This window comes from Sander lucioperca, chromosome 16, assembly GCF_008315115.2.
Source record: "Sander lucioperca isolate FBNREF2018 chromosome 16, SLUC_FBN_1.2, whole genome shotgun sequence".
Taxonomy (NCBI): Eukaryota; Metazoa; Chordata; class Actinopteri; order Perciformes; family Percidae; genus Sander; species Sander lucioperca.
Genome location: NC_050188.1, coordinates 4,342,422 through 4,358,053, shown reverse-complemented (window position 1 = coordinate 4,358,053; position 15,632 = coordinate 4,342,422). Strand labels below are relative to the sequence as shown.

The window sequence follows — 15,632 nt, the reverse complement described above, 5'->3', positions numbered from 1 at the left end:
AAACTCCGGTGGATTTCTGAGGACTATGGTTAACTGCTCCTCAAATCTCTGCAGGGTAAATCCAGACAGCTAGCTAGACTATCTGTCCAATCTGAGTGTTTTTTCTGTACGACTAAAACAACCTTTAAATGGACACGTTCTACCAAAACAAGTTCCTTCCCGAGACTATTTTGCAATGGCGCCGTTGCTCCGTCCGGCACTAAGTGCCGCCCAAGACAATTGGGATTGGTTTAAAGCAACACTAGAGAACTTTTCCCGCTTCGGTCCCCCTACAGGTTGGAAGCGGAATTGTCCATTACATTACATTGTCCAGTTAATTCGAACTACAGATCTGCTACCTGATCTGGCAAACTTGCATAGTGCGGTTATAGCCGGTAGAGAGCCACAAAGCGAATGCAGAAGTGCCGTTCACCCTGTTACGAGTTGATGAATCACTAAAACGATTTTGGAAACATTATTTTAAGTTACAAAAAGTTCTCTAGTGTTGCTTTAAAGAAATGCCAATAAACCAGAGCATGTTTTTCTCCCATCCCGGAATGCTGTGTAGACTAGCCAGACCCTCCTGTGCAGCGCTGTAGAGGAAGGTCTGGCAATGCGAGACTACAAATGGATAAATAAGAGCATATTGATCACCATGCACAACATTGACTACAGAGCAGGATTAAGCACCTTGCTCTCTGTGCTGCCTTATAGCTACGAGTTCTGATTTATACTTCCTGAACCCACCTCCTGTTCAAAGTTGAATGATATTTAAGAAAAAGTCTATGAATGGGGGGAAAGGTCTCACACTGAAATGCATTTATGTAATTTATTCAACTCTTAAAGTGCCTTTTTTCTTAATTGATTTGACCATTATGACTCATTATCTCATAATGATGTCTGAGAGCTAGACCTTTCCATCTTCTGCAGAAGGAGGAATATATATTTTCACTTAAATGAAAATGCAGTGAGAAAGGTAAATAGCTGCGAGGCTGATGTGGGAATAAATGCCATTCAGAGGTGACATTTGGCTTTGTTTCCTCTCTGTATAAGCATTTATTGTACACCTTTATTTCAGCTCGATCCCCATTAGCTGTTTCCCAAGTGACCAATTTTCCTGCCATAGTCTTCAGAATGAAAAAAGTAATGGAACAGCTCTATTCCATTAAGTTTGACTAAATATGCATGTCTATTTGTGTCTTCGCTGTGCTGTCTACTAACATCCAAATGTGTTCATTAGTGTGTGAGCCAGTAAAAATAACTAGAAATGCAAAGGTGAAAGCTTAGGTTGTTGGAAATGAGCTCTGATTTACATTACTCTGTAGAGTAATAAAATGTTAATTTAACCTGAAGGGTGTAAATGTATTTGAAACATTGTTTAACACTGGTGCAACCGAATCTTAAAGAAAACCCCATTTCAAATGATTTATTCAAGATTTCAAATTAATCCTAACTATTTACTTTTAAACAAACAAAACGTTTTGCTACATCATCTGTCAATGTAGCATACAATATCTGTATTTGAAGAAATGTCTTTGGAGACAACAGAAAAGACATTAGAAGAAGTGTGTTCTGGTATGTTATTGAAAATCCGTAGAGTATAACGATAATATTGCAAACAAAGATGTATCAACAAGAACCTTAATAATTGGACAGAATTTAAATAATCTGTCATCTAGACAAGATGGAGGAAGGATAGAAATGATAAACCCTGTTTGAAACCAAACCAAAGTTGCCTGTTGGGCACCCTCAAATCAGAGCTACTTCGTCTGTGAACTTAGACAACATTAACTTTACTGACAATACACAAGGACATGTCCTTCTTCACACTTTGAGCTCATTCTTTCTTTCAGCAGAAGGTCTTTGCTCTGCCTGATATCAACAAGCTGTGAGTGAAGCCCCGGCGGATTCACAGGTAGAAACCCATCAACAGCTTGCGTCATGAATATTGAAGCCCTCTCTGTCGGCCTCCAATCATGACGAGATCTTCCACTCGGCGAGCATCATTACAACAGCAGGTCATAATCATGAAGCCAAACCTGGTATTAGATGATTCATAATTACATCGTGCAAGGAGGCTGCACATGTTCCATCGGGTAAAGCTGCAATGTCCTTGAAAAACAACCTACAGTGTAGAGAAAATGGATCAATATCCCCAGCAGGTCTAAATGAAAACCTTTACAAAGAAAGAGATAGTCAAGCCTGCAAGGAAAGCATTAATGCTGAACAAAACAATAACCTTTAACCTGCTTTTGACAGCACAAATGGAAACAAGAAACCACAAAGTTCATGGGGTTTAATTAGTGACATATAGGGTCATATACTGTATGTCACGAAAAGTAAAACCCTTTAATTTGGATGTATTCATGTATTTATCACTGTATGCACCAGATTGACTGCTGCTGTATAAGAGCGCGAAGGTCTGCCCAGGGAGGAGGTCGGGTGGATATGTGGGTTCTAAAACACACAGGGCTTTCCAGCAGGGGTAGCAGAATTTGTATCCTGGAAGACGTTAACGGGACAACACCCAGAAACAAGGCTTTCACTCAGAAAACAGGTGTTCATGTCCCAGTAGTAATATTTAAGGGGACTGGGGTATTAGACCAAACCACAATACTGTATGTTATCTAATCTTAACTACTGGCTTTGGTGTCTAAACTTAACTGTCGTCACCGAATGATGGTTACCTTTTGTCAGCTAAACTTAACCCTAACGGCTCACAGTAACATTTTCCCAGCTACATTTAACTATAAAGGGGGTAGAGTGTGCCCCCTATGTGCAGAGGCTCAGTCCTCGCTGCAGCGGCCGCAGGTTCAATTCTGATCTGAAAAAAGACCACTAAACTTGATTGGTGTGATAAACTGGTTGGCTAAACTTTGTCACGTAACCGGCTGGCGGTAGCTGTAATTATATAGGACATCATACAAATTGTTGTGCATAAGTTTTTGTACGATATCATGACAAATACATACAAACCCATTCATGAGAATGCGTTGATGTCAGTGATTCCGAACCAGGAGCACTTGTATACCATAGGTTACTTCTGCAGTTGCCAGGGGATACGTGGCCAGATTGTAGAGTAGCTTAACTGACCTAAAAATTTTAATTTGATTTGAATATATCTACCGAGTCATCTGTAACATCTGAACACTGTTTTGGGACTGAGTGTGTGAAACCTAACGTTAGCAAGTGAAAAAGCTATGCTGGAGCTAAAATTAATGAACAGTTTAAATAATTTGTATAGCGTAGTAGACTAATTGGTTAAAATGGTTAGCTCAAAATAATGGATAAACGGTTAAAATAGGTCGATAAAAATAATGGATAAATATTTGAAATAGATGGCTCAAAGAGACAGACAAATTGAAGTTGATAGCAAGCAGTTGAAAAGTTAGCTTAAATACTGTTTAAATGGTTAATAAAAGATGGCTAAATGAAAACAATACATGGTTGAAATAGAAAGCTAACAGTTTATATATTTAGCAAAAGAATAATGTATAAATTGTTAAAATTGATGGCTAACAGTAACAGATGGTCTAAATGGTTGATAAAGTTAGCTAAAATAATGGGTAAATGGTTCAAATAAAATAGACAGCTAACAGCTAAAAGTAACAGATAAATGGATGAAATATATATAGTTAGCTAAAATAATGGAAACATGGTTGAAAGTCCAGCTTCTGCCAGTCCAAGTATTAGTACAAAGTACTACAAATGCAAATGTAGTACAAATGCAAAATTGACCAAACCAACCTAAACATTGACAATTCTGTACGAAAACAATAGTCTAACAATATACTTTTTCATAATTTTAAATGAACACATTTGGAACATGACAGGTGGTAAATGGCATACTGAAACTGAAAATATAAACATGGCTAATTATCCTTAAAGACCAAGCGAAGTCTGTGTTTGTGCACATTTGTGGGTGTAAGCATCATTAACCGACAGCAAACTGTTCTTAGTCCTGCTTTGTCCGGATAAAACAAGCCCTTATGTTTTTTTCCCGGCTCAAGTACAGTTTCAGGCTTGACAGGACACAGCGCTGGAAACATGTTGTGACCATAATCGCAGGTTTAGCAGCTCGTTACTCACGGCCCAGTCACTTCATCCCACTGCAGAGGGAGGGGAGGAGCCGAGATGATGAAGTCAAAGTTTATTATGTACCCACATGGCTGATGCAGCATATTCAGAGCATGGTAATTCATCAATGTCAGGTGCTTGTGCGAGCGGCTTATAGGTGCATCAGTGTAACTTAGAGTTATTATCTATCACACTGTACATGTAAACTCACTGGGCTGATGATTTTTGGGAATGTAATGGATGAAACCCTAAAATAGCTGCCTGACTCAGAATGGTTTAATTAAATATGATTTTACACAACAAAAATTCAATTTTTATTTCATCAAGTGATATGAACTGAAAACACCTTGCATAACACACACACTGGGACAGGAAAAGTCTGGAGTCTGGCTTGTGAGAGAGAGAGAGATGAGTACAAGGGAACGGATGGCAGGTTGTTAATGTCTGCCAGCAGACAAAAGAGGCCCGAGAGGATCTCTTACCTTGATGTGAGCTAGAATTAACTGTAGAAACAAAGCCACTGAAGTCAGAGACACAAACAAAGAGGGGAATGGACTTGCAGACTTCATAACTCCTAGGGGGGACATCTAAAGGATTCATTTTTTGGCTGACTGTGTGAGTTTCCTCACTCCATTAAAAAGTCCAATTAACTTTCCCCAAATTTAAAGAATCCCTTACTATTAAACTGTTATGGTCTTTTATTCTCCCTGAAGTCATCTCATTGGGTTATTTTAAAGTTGAGTAAGGACATTTTCCACTCAAGATTACCTTGCAGATAGTGCAGGATTCTAGCCTGGTTGACACCAGATCCTTCTCAGTTGTAACTGAGAGTGGGTCTGGGGAAGGTTAATTCACAGCCAATTTCCAAACCAACGGACGCTGCTCAAATGCCTCTGGGCGCCATTGGATAGTCCTTCAACCAATCAGACCAACGATCCGGGTGTTGTAGCAGCGACAACGGCACTAACGGGTTGCTGTGCTTCGGTGGCCGTCATGTTGAATGTAATTGTCATCGCGCAAAGCCCGCCTCAACAGTTGTGATTGGTGTCTCGATTTGGAAAAACTGGAAATGTGCTTGAATGGGCTCTTGGCCAGATGGGTTTTCCCACGCTAACAGGATTCAACATCCTTCTTCCTGTGTGCCTTCAACATCTAGAATCGATACTTTCTGCAGCTCCTCTCCAAAGCCCGTTCAGGAGTGACGTGTCTAAGAAAAGTAAATGAAAAAGAATACATTTACATGTTACATGTCATTTAGCTGACGCTTTTATCCAAAGCGACTTCCAATTAAGTGCTTTCAACCTTGAAGGTACAAATTCCGGACAACAAGAAGTAAGTGCAAGTATATATATATATATATATATATATATATATATATATATATATATATATATATATATATATATATATATATATATATATATATATATATATATAATTATATATATATATATATAATTATATAATATATATATATAATTTTTTATTTTTTATTTTTTTTGCAGTCGGAAGAGATGTGTTTTTAGCCTGCAGCAGAAGATGTGTAGGCTTTCAGCCATTCTGATGTCAATGGGGAGCTCATTTCACCATTTAGGAGCCAGGACAGCAAACAGTCGGGATTTCCAGTGATTAATTGTCCCTCGCTGTGAGGAGACAGCAAACAGGTTGGCTGATGCAGAGCAGAGTGGGTGGGCTTGGGTGTAGGGTTTGACCATGTCCTGGATGTAAGCTGGGCCTGATCCGTTCGTGGCCCTGTATGCAAGTACAAGTGTCTCGGGCAGCAACTGGTAACCAGTGAAGCGAGCGGAGGAGCGGTGTGGTGTGAGAGAACTTGGGGAGGTTGAAGACAAGTCGAGCTACTGCGTTCTGAATGAGCTGCAGGGGCCTGATGGCTCATGCTGGCATGCCAGCCAGGAGGGAGTTGCACTAGTCTAGACGTGAGATGACTAGAGCCTGAACCAGAACCTGAGCCGCCTTCTTCTTTAGAAGGGGAAATATCCATTTCTTAACAGTACATTGAAAGTGGGAGTTACCACTGGGGATTCTTGCTCTCTGCCATTTACTGTACATTTAAAGCAAGACTATGTGACTGTGAAATTAGACATAACACATTCTTTATCTTACAAATGAAAGTTTCAATTCATAGCTATTATACTACGGTCTGAGTGAATACTCAATTCTGATTGGCTGCAAGGTGTCCACTAAAAAGTGATATAGGACATCTACAAAGGATTTCTGGTGAAAATGACTATTTACCATTCTTTTTTTTTTTTAACTTCTTTTTTATTTCATTTGCAATCAAGCAGACAGTACAGTCAACCGTTCAGAGACACAATACAGGCATAAATGTCTTGGGAGATCAGTCCATGGATTTCAGCATCACCTTAATATCCACTCACAGTTCGCAGGGACGAGTGACAGTCCCCCAACAACACAAGGAAGAGACAAATGCAAAAGATTTGAAACAAATATACATACATATATATATACATATATATATATATATATATATATATATGCACATACATACATACATACACAGGCATACCGATAATAATAATAACAATAATAATAATTAAATTGTAGTGTTCCCTTTAAAGTAAGCATTCATAAAAATTGTTTCACTAACACTCAGTTTACATCATTTGAAAAGGTACGTAGTAATCAGAGACCATTTGGTATGAAATACTTCTGTTTTTAGTTGTAACCTTGCAGTTATATATTCCATGTGGTATACCTCCTTAACTTTTTCCCTCTACTGCGCTGCTGTGGGGGGCTGCGGCCTCAGCCAGGAGACAGTTATCATCTTTTTAGCAATTAGAAGAAGGACTCTCAGTAATGATGCCTGACTATTGTCCTCTACATCTTCTGGTAGTAATCCCAATACAAAATAAGATGGTTCAAAAGGCAGTTCTATTTCCAAACATGATTTAATTTCACTTTGTATGTTTTTCCAATATCCTGATAGTTTTGGACAGTCCCAAAATATGTGTGTGTGGTCTCCCACCAGGCCACAGCCCCTCCAGCACTGTTCCGAGGCACCACCAAATTTTGATACAACAAGTGGGGTCCTGAAGAATCTCATTTTGACTTTCCATTCAAATTCCTTCCAGACGGGACTATTTGTTATTTTATGTCCCTCTCTGCATAATGATTCCCAGTTTGTATCTGGGATAATGATGTTCATCTCTAATTCCCATTTTTCTTTAATATCCAAACTATTATTATTTGACTCCTCCTGTAATATCTTGTATATATGTGATACAATCTTTTTTTTGATAGTCCCTTTAATTGTCAACATAAAGAAATGTTCTATATTGGATGGTGGTGTGCATAATTGCATAATTTATCCCATTATTTATCCCATCCCATATATATATATATATATATATATATATATATATATATGATACCGTAATCCTGTACCCGTTACATAGGCCTGCTTTAAAGTAAATGCTTCTCAAGGATGATAAATGAATGTAAACTAATGTGATAAGTACTTAGCCAATTCCAATTACCTGAGTTACACTCTACATACGTTGTTGAAGATGCTGTACTTGACTTATTTAGTGACCCAGACATCATTGTGTCCAATCATGCTACCTATATGTTATGGTTTTTCCTGTGTTTTTTCTCTCTCTCCTCTCCCCCTCCCTTCTGTGTTTTTCCCTGGTGTGTGTGTGTGTGTGTGTGAGAGACAGGAGGCGTGGCTGGCGTGGCTTCCCTCATGAGCTGCAACCGGCTGCAACGAGGCACACCTGGAGCCAATCATCCACAATCACCTTTTCCATTTAAGCCCGGTCATGTGTTCACTCCAGCGGCAGATAATTCTGTCTTGTTCGGTAGTGCTCCAGAGCATTTTTACTACATGTACTGTACTTTTTCCCCGGTACTAATGTTAGTTAGTTGGGAAGTCGGAGAAACTCACAGTACCCCGAGCAAGCCGACTTTGAAATCTGACATGGCTGCTCTGTGCATCAACAGTAGTGAAAGCTGTAATAATATACAGTTTATTATCACTTCTGTATTATTTGCGTCTCATTAATTTAGTCTAAAACACAGTCCTGTCCAACTTCTATCTGTGGACATGTTGCTAAGCTGTTTGTATGCACATAAAACAGCGTAATGCGTTGTTATCAATTGGTAATACCAACAATGGATAACCTGGATGGAGTAAACCCCACAGTGAAATCCAACTTGTTTTAATGCAACGCGGTCAACACGGGTGTGACGTCATTCCCAGCTCCGACTTCTGACTTCTGAGGTAAACGGACCACACTATTAACTACCTGTTTTCCTGTGTTTTTGCAGCGTGTGCCCAGCTCGTCTTCTCTCGAGCCAGCATGTTTCCCGCCACTGCCACCTGTGATTTTGGTTTCTTCTTTTGCATAATCAACCTGCTAGATTTTTTTTTCATCAATTAAAGAACTCGCTTAAAGCTTCAGTGCGTAACTTTTTGATATTAATGAACAGTGATGCCGGGTAACGCGTGACTTGTAGTAAGTCACGCGTTACTTGTAACGCGTTACTCTAATCTGACCACTTTTTTCAGTAACGAGTAATCTAACGCGTTACTATTTCCAAACCAGTAATCAGATTAAAGTTACTTATCCAAGTCACTGTGCGTTACTATTTTTGTCATTTTCCTTAGTAAAAATATATATTGTTTTTGCTTTCTTCTTGCGTCTCGGAGAGTGAAGTCACGTATGCGACGACAAGTCACGTTTTCAGCATGTGGACAGTTAACGTGTACCATGCAGCGACACAAACGTAAACAACAATGGAGGGAGGAGAGAGATGCGCGTTTTCTAGCTGGAAATACAGTCACTATTTTGAGTTTGTGTCAGCTAAAGACGGCAATATTAAGGTTCGTTGTACTGGTGGCGACAAAGTGCTATCTAGCTACAAAAACACTACGTCAAATTTGAAGAAACATTTGGAGTCGCAGCACCGCACAGTCAAATTTACAGAGCAAGTCCCGCCAGGTGGTGCAAAGCAGAGAGCAGGAGGTCCCCCACCACCCAAACAACAAAAGCTGGACTTCGGTGCAAAACCAGTAAGTGGGGGAGAGTTGAAGAAGTTGGTCGGGCAGTATGTTGTAGAGGAAATGCTGCCCTTAAACACGGTTGACTCGCCTTCGTTTCGTGCAATAATAAACAAGATCCCTACTACTGTCAATGCCGAGTTGCCTCACAGAACAGCTTTGTCACGGTTGTCATTTTTATGTTGAGGCGGCAGGGTGTTGTCAGCAGCTACTGAATGTAACTAATAAAGTAACTTGTAATCTAACTTAGTTACTTTTAAAATCAAGTAATCTGTAAAGTAACTAAATTACTTTTAAAATCAAGTCATCTGTAAAGTAACTAAGTTACTTTTTCAAAGTAACTGTGGCAACACTGTTAATGAATGTCTGTTACATTCAAGCCATTGCCAAATGAGTTGCTACAAAGCTAATTAAGTCTATCAGCTCCACACAACTCTCTCTGTATCTCTCAGTATGACTGTGTTCAGAAGATTGTGGCGTCCGGTGACTCGAGTGAAGATAATTACCTCTTCTGAAGAATCCATCATGTTTTTTTAATCCTCTGTGTCTCCTTGGTTACAAGCAATTGTGTGGAGGAGGGGTGGTACGCGATCACAGAAGGCTTGTATCATGTGGATGCACCGACAGTTTTTTATTTTTATTTTTTTTGGGGGCTTTTCCCTTTATTTGAAAGTGGATAGACATGAAAGGGGGAGAGAGATGGGGGATGACACGCAGCAACGGGCAGCAGGTCGGACTCGGTCCCTGCTCCGCTGCAGGACTCAGCCTACATGGGGTGAACGCTCTTACTGGGTGAGCTAGAGGCTGCCCCACGCGCCGACAGTGTTGTTGTCATTACTTAGAATTCCTCATGGGGGCGGCAGAAACTACGCACTATAGCTTTAATCTGTCTCCGACTCAGTGGGTCCAGAACACTAAAAACCCAACACTATAGGTAGGCCTTAATGTAATTTGTTGATTTTGGTAGATGTGCTCAGATGGAGGGCAGGTTGGGAGTTTTGGGGATTTAAAGGTGAACTCCACCAAATGAACACATACATGTCAGTTCACTACTCACTGAGAGTACTACTTTATCGTGGATTTTATAAGATGCACTTGTCTTGTAGAAGTTAAGTTAGTTAGATGTTTAGTTAGTAAGTTAGTTTTTTTTTACTCCACATGGGAAATCCTCTCTTTTTTTTTCTTTTTCACAGAGGGGTCAGAGGTCAAACTCAAAGCCACAGAGCAGCACCTCTGCATCTGGCGAGCGCTCGCGAGTGTTTCGCTCAAGGACATTCGAGCATGATGAATGGGAATTTAACGGCATGTCATGTTGTTGATGGGTTGTTTCTGCAAGCAACGCACAGCAGTCTCTAAAAACCACCACCTGTCCTCGATTCTATTTTTAGTCGGTGAAAACGGTTCCTATTTAAAATTTTGGACAGAGTCTTATTATTTTTTTTATGTCAGCACATTTGCAGCTTTCACCCTGAGCTGTTAGCAGGCATTTAGCAAAGCAGAGATCCTGCAAATGGATTTTTCTAGTGCCATCACCACTGTTTACTCTGGCATCAATCAGACTCCTGCAATTATTGGCTCTCTGCTGTCTCTCATTTTGAATACACTTCGTTGAGCTTACGTCGTGTTGACAGACCGGCCTGAAATGATAGAGAAGCTCCAGCCAGTGGAGACAGGTCTGCAAAGCCACACCTACTGTATCAGCTGGGTGTGTCTGCCCCTGACTTTACCTCCAGTGGGGTGGATGCCTCAGCCACACTATGTTAACACTAACTGACACAATCTATTAGACAGCTCTTTTAGTTGTCTTTTTTCTCTTTAGGAATACATCTTAAAGAGCAAAGACGATGAGCAAAGTATTCCAGAAATTAATGTGTATCAAAATCTTAAAAAAAAACAAAACAACAACCCTACAATAATACATTATATGAGCATTCAGCCGAGCTAAAATGAACTATCATATGTTAATGATAAACTTTATAAACCGTAAATCCTTTTAATGAGCAGATTTCTTTGCCAGATTTGTAATATGATGAGGATAACGCAGTCTCATTTATTCACAAGGAAAGAAAAAAATTAGATTAGACTCCATGGTTCTCATAACAGTATACAGAAGCAATGCATAACAAACACGACGCTGTGGATTTGTACTGAAGCAGTCGTGGTTAGCCAGAGACGCGGTTTGGCAGAGCGCAGCGCGCTGCTCCAGACGCACCTGAACAGTCAGAGCGCTGTGACCATCAGGGAGCTGGAAACAGTCTTTCACTTGCTCTGAGTCACACACACACACACACACACACACACACACACACACACACACACACACACACACACACACACACACGCTCGCGCACGCACGTCGCGCTCTGCCACATCTGCCACGTCGTCTCTGATGGAGAGCGGAACAGTCTGACGGAGTCTTTGTGGATGTGGAGTAACATGTTTGGCGTCTCCTAAGGACCAAATCATCCTTATGGAGCTCTGCGCTTTATATTTGTGAACGTTTAAACGACGACTTTAAGAAGCCTTGAAAAGAAGTCCGCGCGGCGCGTGAGCGCTGCAAACTGATCCCAGCGTTAACTTGACTACGATGTCCCACACCATCTGCGTGGAAAACTTAAAGGCATGTCGAGAATTGCGAACGCGCGAGCAAGCTGAAACAGATGGACACGAGTCCAACTACACACTGGGTAAGTCTGGCAACTAGGATTCTATCACATTGCTTGTTTTTGCTTTAATAACAGGCACGCATAGTTCTCAATCGTCATATGCGTTTACGGGCCATAACGAGGAAAACATTTAGACCAATCATGTCTTTTATACAGTATATAATAGAAGCAGTCTGTTTTTATACATGTGGCAAACTTCTTCCATGTCTTTGTAATATCCGATTTGTGTCCCATTAGAGGGTAGTAAAGGGGCTAATGGTTTCCATTGAATGCTTTGATAATGTCCTCATATTTTTTTTCATTACTATAATAATGCTTTCATGTACCTGAAGGGACTCGGAGCGCTTCCAGAAGTGCCTTGTGGTACTTAATGTATCTCCTTCTGTTATATTATTACACTGTTCCTATGGGAGTACTAAAGGTTACTCCCTTTCATTTAGGGATGTCTACTCGCATAATACATGAGCTCCTGTGATCATCACATGTAGGCTTTTGATTCCCAATGCGCTCTACTTTTAAATTTGATCAAATCTGTGGGCTAGCCGTGGCTCCCAGTCAAAACACACCTTCCTGAAGCATTGCCAATGGATAAACTGGATTCAGTGTTTGAGTAAAGGAGTTGCACCTTAAGATGAGAGGCTTTCAAAAACAGCTATCATGCTTCTCAGAGACACCTCCTTCTTCCTTTCTTGTATGGATTGTCCATATATACTGTATACACGTGTCACTGCCCCCTCCTGTGCCGTGATCATTGACCTGTTGATGTGCTGTTGCCCAGTAACGTGTTTATAAGTAATGTATTACAGTAATATAATTACATTTCCCAGTAACGAGTAGTGTAAGGAATTACAATTTCCAAAACGGTAATTATATTAGTTATTAATCCAAGTAATGCTGCGTTACTGCCTTACCAGAATGTGATTCTTGATTTTTTTTTTTTTTTTTTTTTATCCCAGGTAGTATTTCACGGCTACTAGCCAAAAAGCTAAACAAAGGATGGAGGATGACGGAGACAGGAATACTTTTTAACAGCTGGAAGTATTGTGATTGCGGCTTTGATCCGAGTGGGAACATGGATGACATGCAGCATGTCACTGTGAGCAGAGCAGAGCAGCGTCCCTCTCCTCTCTCGCCTTGTGCACGCACGCGCACACAGCGAAAGTAATACAGTAATATAACAAGTGTCGTAACTAATTACTTTGGATACTAAGTAAAAAGTAAGGTACTATTACCTTTTAACCCTCGTATGGTGTTCGGGTCTGTGGGACCCGTTTTCAATGTTTGCTAAAAGAAAAATGATGCTGTTTATTATTTCTTCTAACTCAAAGTCATTGGCCTTGGCTCATTTTCTGTGAAGAGCATAAAAAAAAACTTATTTTCAATGACTGCACACGGTACACCCCCCCCTACACATAACTATTACATATGAGGTGTTCGGGTCTACTGGACCCGAGTGTAATAATTGTGTAATAATTGTAGGTGCTATGAAACTTAAATGTGTCCTCCTCCTAACTGGGCCTGCTGTGTGTGTGTGTGTGTGTGTGTGTGTGTGTGTGTGTGTGTGTGTGTGTGTGTGTCTTTGCGTCCGTGTGTGTCTGTGCGTCAGTATGTGTGCGTGTCTGAGTGTAGGTGTCTGTGTGTGGGAATGCTGTCTTTCTGCATCTGCTATTCCCACACAAAGTTACCAGATTGTTACATTTCAAGCACTTTCACCTGTTCTGATTAAGTTCTAAGAAATAAGCACCAATAATGATCAAAAATCTTGTTTCTATTTGTTGTTTTTTTTGTTGCTTTTTTTATAATCAAATTTCCTTAATTTCTCACAAAAAAACCCGAAAATGATCATATGATCATAAATGTGATCTCACAGGGGTAAATGGCAAATATGAACCGTAAATGATGTATATATCATTGGTAATTGAGCTAAAGTAAACATCTGTTAAGTATCTTTACATAGATTGTTGTATTGTGGCTGTATTGATTTAAAAGCCTAATAATGTGCTGGGTCCACCAGACCCGGGAACATTGGCTGTGTAACAAAAATATGAACACCACTCAAGGGTTAAGGAGTTAAAGTGATAAAGTGTTGAGTAAGTTAAAACATATTGCACTTCCTAAGTAACTTGCCCAACACTGGCAGAGACGGATGAATCCATGGATAATTGGATTCAGTGTTTGAGTAAAGGAGTTACACCTTAAGATGAGAGGCTTTCAAAAACAGCTATCATGCTTTTCAGAGATACCTCCTTCTTCCTTTCTTGTTTGGATTGTCTATATATATATATATATATATATATATACACATACATACATACATACATACATACATACACGTGTCACTGCCTCCTCCTGTGCTGTGATCATTGACCTGTTGATGTGCGCAGACGGATGCTCGTGTTTCTCCAGCGCAGTAAATTGTCATACCAAAGCACACACACCGGTGGGACCCTTAGAAAACCAGGGAGTCCAAACAAATGAGAACAGATTGAAGCCCGATTTTGGGCAGTCTGTTCTGAATCACGGTGGTTTCCAACATGTCGTGCGTCAGGTTTGCCCCGCGACCGAACACTGCATTCCACTCATTAGTGCTCCTGCTCTGTAGCTGAAGGTGAGCTAATGGGGAACCTGCACACTCTCGGGCTACACAACATAGAAAGCCACTGCTGCGATTCTCGTGTTTTTGTAACATGATGAGAATGTAAAATAGAGAAAAAGAAGAAAAATGATGTGCCACTGCCACATTCTTCACGTGTTTGTAGGCGTCTGTTGTTCTTCTGTTTTGCATTCTGCCGTGATCTCTAAACTCTTTGTCCTAATGACTGTGCTTTTCCGCACAAACATTCAGACTCTTTGCTTTCAGGCTAACCTTCAAATAGATCCTTTCCCTTTCAGCAATTCCTCAGCCCATTATCTCCTCTCCCCTGTCTCACACTTTGTTTAAAATCCAGCCCTTTCAACTGATTGACATGTGCACGCTTCATTTTCAATCGGAGATTGTCACCGTAGTTCTGGAGGTTCTGACCAGTCAGCAGTACTGATGAGACTGGCTGTTAAGTTCTAAAGACTCCAGCAGTGGGCGCAGGCAGGTATTCTTCATTAATGAATTGATTACATTCCAGGAACTTTCCACAACGTGTTATAACCTTTTATAATCAGAAGACAAACTCACCACAAACAAGTCAGCAATAAATCATGTTTATATGTTTGTCCTTGCGCTTACCTCACGATTAGACCTTGACGACTGGGATCTTTACTGTAGATAATTAAAAAAAGGAAAGACTAGGACAGAACTCCAATTTGACTTTGTAATATTGCCACACGGACGTTCGGGCAAGACATCCTGAAGAAGGGCGTGTTCTCTGAAAAGTCTGTGTGGCAATAAGTCAAATTGGAGTGTTGTCCTAGTCTGTTCTTTGGTGTGTTTGTTACTTTGTCTGTCTGTTAGCAGGATTGCGGAAAAACAACTGGCCCAATTTTCTTGAAACTTGTTGGAAGGGTGTAGCATGGAGCCAAGGAATAACCCATTACATTTTGGAGCGGATCTGAGGGGGCGGATACACAAACTTTCACTTTTGTTAACATTGCGAGATGTTTGTGCTGCATTCGCGTGGTGTCAGAATAATCAGAGAAATGTATTCCCGACTGGGAGGATTGACACTGCATTAACTTTGTGAAATAGGCCATGCTTTGGCAGAGCTCTGCGCTCTCTGAGTGCCCTTCTAGTTACAACATGTTGTACACATGTTTCTCTCCCAACCCAGAATGCTGTGTGGACTAGCCAGACCCTCCTCTGTAGCGCCGTGGAGGAAGGTCTGGCAATGCGAGACTAGTGCCACACAGGCCCCTTACTGGATTTGCTCCTGGTC

The 15,632-nt window shown here is 40.6% G+C and overlaps 1 protein-coding gene across 1 annotated transcript in view; it reads left to right on the top strand.

The window, feature by feature from the left end:
• The first annotated feature begins 11,264 nt into the window (after positions 1–11,264).
• kcng2 (potassium voltage-gated channel, subfamily G, member 2) overlaps positions 11,265–15,632 on the top strand; it is a 33,944-nt gene continuing 29,576 nt past the window's right edge. Inside the window, exon 1 of the mRNA XM_031287200.2 lies at positions 11,265–11,787. The gene's annotated coding sequence lies outside the window, so the exon portion shown is untranslated. The remainder of the gene's footprint in view (positions 11,788–15,632) is intronic.